Below are 4,091 nucleotides of genomic sequence, written 5' to 3'. Positions count from 1 at the left end.
GTCCTGGAAAAATAATAATCCCTCAAAATTTGAATTCTATTATCCTGGTTGGGTGATGCTCCCCCAAAACAGACTTGCATTATCTGGGGAGGATAATGACCCCAAAATTAAATTTTATAAGCTTGGCTGGGGGTTACGCTCCCCAAATTTCAAATTATATTGTCCTGGGAGGGTCATGACCCACTCAGAATTCAAATTGCCTGGTGACGCTCCCCAAAAATTTATTTTGCCCACCCAAATTTAAATTGCATCATATCAGGAGGGCGATATTCCTCAAAAAACCAAGTTGTATCATCCTGGGAGGAAGGGAGGTCCCACAAAAATCAAATCTAGTTATCCTGGGGGAGTGATATCCCCCCAAATCAAATTGTGTCATCCTGGGTGAACCATGATCCCAAAAAATTTGAATTTCATTTTCCTGGAATTATGATGTCCCCTAAATAGAACTGCACCTTCCTGGAAGGACAATGATCCCAGAAAGCTGAGGACGGAGCCCCCGGGCTCGCTGCGGAGCTGATCCCTGCCCAGGAACACGGGGATCGGGGGAATTTTCAGCTCCTGGATTTGCTGAGCCGCGTTCGCTGTCTCCAACATGTCCCTGCAGCCGAGGGCTGATGACACACCAATACCTGACTCATGATTATTCAGGCAGTTAATTAGGTAATGGGGATTAATCCTCCTTCCTGCGGGGCGGGAATTGCCCTGGGAGCCTGCTCGGACCCATCCCCAGTGCTCAAACCGGGCACTTCTCAGTCAGCCAGGGATGGGGAGGCAAAGCCCGTCTTGTCTGGAGCCCCAGGGATTTTTAATGGAAGAAAATAGGATTTTGGGGCTTTTCTTTCCCTTCCTAGTGTTTTCCTAGTGTTTGGGATGCCAAAGCCACCTGCACCCACATGATTTTGGTGGACCCAGGGGGTAAAATGTACCTTGTGCAGGAAGATGAAAATCATTATTAAATTAGTTAATTGAAAATGGAGCATCTCGTAAGATGGGATCTCCTTCTCCATCCACAGTGGGATGTGTGGGACATTTCACCCTGTACCCTCTGGCAGCACCTGGCTCACAGCCTGACAACGTTCCCACCCTCAAATGCAACATCTGTGCTCGCTCTGACTCCAAATCCCCTAAAATTCATCCCCAAATTCCGCCTGCAGCCCTTTCCCAGGCTCCTCATGAGTGATCGGGAGTTCCAGGGATGCCAAGGGGCGGAAGGAGGATCCCTACATTTGTCAAATTGGGCTATTTTAAGTGAAAAATCACGATTTGGGGGTTTCCCAAGCCTGGCAGGGAATATGAGATGGGAACATCAATGTCTACCTGTAAAGAAATTCATCACTCGGGGAGCAAACACCGCATTTCTCTGCGGGATGCTGTGACTGGCTGCTGTAAAATCCCCTCGAAACCTGGAAAATTCCTAAATCTGAGCGAGTGCGGGTGGATTCCCGCCGGGCTGGTGATGCTGCTCTGGGTGCTGCGGTCCCGCACACGCTCCCCGTCCTGCAGGATTCCCCAAGCCCCGACCGCTGGGACCTTGGGGACGTGCCGGGAGTGGCAGAAACACGGACAAACGGCCTTTTCCCGTCCTTTTTCTCTCTAATCCATTCTCAAACCTCCCCCCCCAGCACCGTGTTCCACCTTTTTTCTCTCTCTTCCAACCTATTTTCACCGCGTTCCACCCATTTTCTCCCTATTGCACCTATTCCGCCTTTATTCTCTCCAATCCAACCTTTTTTCTCAGTCCCACCTTTTTTTTTTACTCTCTGTTTCACCCTTTTTTGTCTCTAATCCTCCCATTTTTCTCCCTATTCCACCTTTTTTCCCCCGCCTCACTTTTTTTTCTCGCAGTTCCACCTTTTTCTCGCTGTTCTGGCTTTTCTTCTTATTCCACCAGTTTTCTCCATATTCTACCCTTTTTCTTTGTAATCCATCTATTTTTTTTCTCCCTATTCCGCCTTTCTGTTCTCCCTCCTCCACCCCTTTCCTCCCCAGGTGGAGAAAATCCCAGTGACTGGACCACAAAACTTCAAAAACTCTCCCCAAAATAATCCCCCATGGCATCGCCCACATCACGGCAATGGGATGAAATAAAATCAAATAATTAATCCAAAATTTTTTTAAGAAAGGGAATATCCCTGTAAATGAAGTCATTGGAGTGGCTATTATCTGCTTATTCTAATTACGGATTAATTATTGTCAGTAACAGTCTTCAGCTTCAGAAATAGCTCCTCAAGGGGAAAATAATGGGCAAATGGGAATTAATTCATCATAATATCATGGAAGATGGGGGGAAATCCCCCTTTTCTGCTGTTTTGGCTGTTTTAAGGGTTCTTTGGGAAATCCAAGGCAATTTCATGGAATGGGGAAAGCAGGATTATTTGTATATTTAATATTATATTTATATATAATAATAGCAATATATTCCCCTTTTTCTTTCTTCTTGCTGTCGGACTAGGGATCTTCATGCATGAACGTGTGAAGCCAAAGGGAAAATGGGTTTTTTCCTCTTCTCTTCCCATGCATTCAGCTCTGGCTCTGTCAGCACAACACTCCCCGTGCCGGCCGTGACTCACACGGTTATTTTTAGCCCCGACCTCTTTTCTCCCCATGTTTTCGTCCATGTCATGGTGCCCTAAAAATGCAAAATAAGGGATGAAATGGAAGCCCCACCTTCGGAAGAGCCAGAAGTGAGGGGCAATTTTCCCCTTTTCATGGATAAACCTGATATTCCCTTTGTTTTCCCATCTTTGCCGTGTTTATTGAGTGAAAAGCCAACAAAACCAGGTCAGTTTAGGACAAGGAAGTCCCTGCCTGCGGTGGAAAACTTTTTATTTATTAATTGGAACACATTAAATTATAATAATTGATTTTCTTTGGATCAGTGTTCCTGCTTTTACAGATATGGAACTTTTCTCCATTCCTCTCTAACCCAAGGACTGGAGGGTTTAGTGCTCTTTAATCCCAGTTTTACTAATCCTGAGGTTTAACTAATCCAGGTTTAAGGATAGAAAGTGAAACCCGAGGAGATCCAGCTATTAAGTCCGAATATTAAGGATATTCAGGAGCTCTGTTGTATCGCTAGAGCTGGACCAGGAGGGCTCCAGGAGCATCCATCAGATAACGAGCCAAAAATTTTTATGGAAGCAGCTCTAAATCCCAATGGAAAAGCCAAGCCAGGACATTTAAAGTGTCTGAAATCCCTGTGGAAGTTGTGTCAATGTTGCCCAACCCAATTTTATGACAAATCCTGTTTCCGGATGGACTTTATCCCCAATTTCATCACCTGGGCTGAGGCTTTCCAGGTGACCTGACCCCAGCTCAACCCTCCCCTCCAAAAAGCCTCACACCAGGGAAAACACCCAATCCATGGAATGCTGGCAGGATCACCGGGGTGTAGTTCTGGGCAGATGTTGGCAGCTGGTCCAGCTGTTGGGGGCTGAGGTTGTTGTACTGGAATTATGCACTCCTGCATACTTTTTCTGTCCTTTTTTGGGGGGGGATTTGGAGGAATTAGGATGGTGGATGTCTGGAAATCCTATTTTTGGGGAATTTTGGCTGGATTTTAGAAGGATACACCCCAACTTTTAGGGTCAGGAAAATATTTTAAAGCTTCTTGAGGCTCAAACATGTAGGAGGACATTAGGTATATCGAAACAAATTCTGCCCTGGAGTGGATTGACTCCATGCCAAGGATGTTCAGTGTTGGGGAACAAATTCTTTGGTTTCCCTGTATTTTAAGGGGTAATCCAGGATTTTTGGTTTACAGCACCAAGTCCCAACAAAGCCAGTTTATCTTCCATGATCCATTCTGTGAGGATAGATCTATTTCCCCAAAAATCATCCTGGAAAGGTGATTCCAGCCTGGACTTCACCTGAAAAAATGGGAGCTGCGTCCAAATCTCCTCCCCAAATCCCTTGTGTCACCCGGATTTGCGTGTCGCTGATGCTCCTGAGGGTGGCACTGGGTCGGGACGGGAGAGGCCGCGAGATAACGAGCTCGTCACGGGCGATGCGGGGCAGGGAAGGGATCGAGGGCATCGGGACCCGGATTTCCTCGTCTGCTGGGAATGAGAGTTCACGGGAGACGTTCCATG

At 46.5% G+C, this 4,091-nt stretch overlaps 1 long non-coding RNA gene across 2 annotated transcripts in view; it reads right to left on the bottom strand.

Moving 5' to 3' along the window:
* Positions 1-1,519: 1,519 nt before the first annotated feature.
* Positions 1,520-4,091, bottom strand: part of LOC130261602 (uncharacterized) — a 9,837-nt gene continuing 7,265 nt past the window's right edge. The window contains exons 2-3 of one of the 2 annotated variants that reach the window (XR_008842008.1): positions 3,870-4,058; positions 1,520-2,629 (exon numbers count right to left, since the gene is read on the bottom strand). This is a non-coding gene — a long non-coding RNA (uncharacterized LOC130261602). The remainder of the gene's footprint in view (positions 2,630-3,869; positions 4,059-4,091) is intronic. The other variant, XR_008842007.1, reaches the window with a different exon arrangement.

The sequence above is a fragment of the Oenanthe melanoleuca genome, chromosome 21, assembly GCF_029582105.1.
Source record: "Oenanthe melanoleuca isolate GR-GAL-2019-014 chromosome 21, OMel1.0, whole genome shotgun sequence".
In the NCBI taxonomy this organism is placed as follows: Eukaryota; Metazoa; Chordata; class Aves; order Passeriformes; family Muscicapidae; genus Oenanthe; species Oenanthe melanoleuca.
The sequence above is the reverse complement of the archived record's forward strand: the minus strand, read 5'-3'. Positions and strand labels throughout refer to the sequence as shown.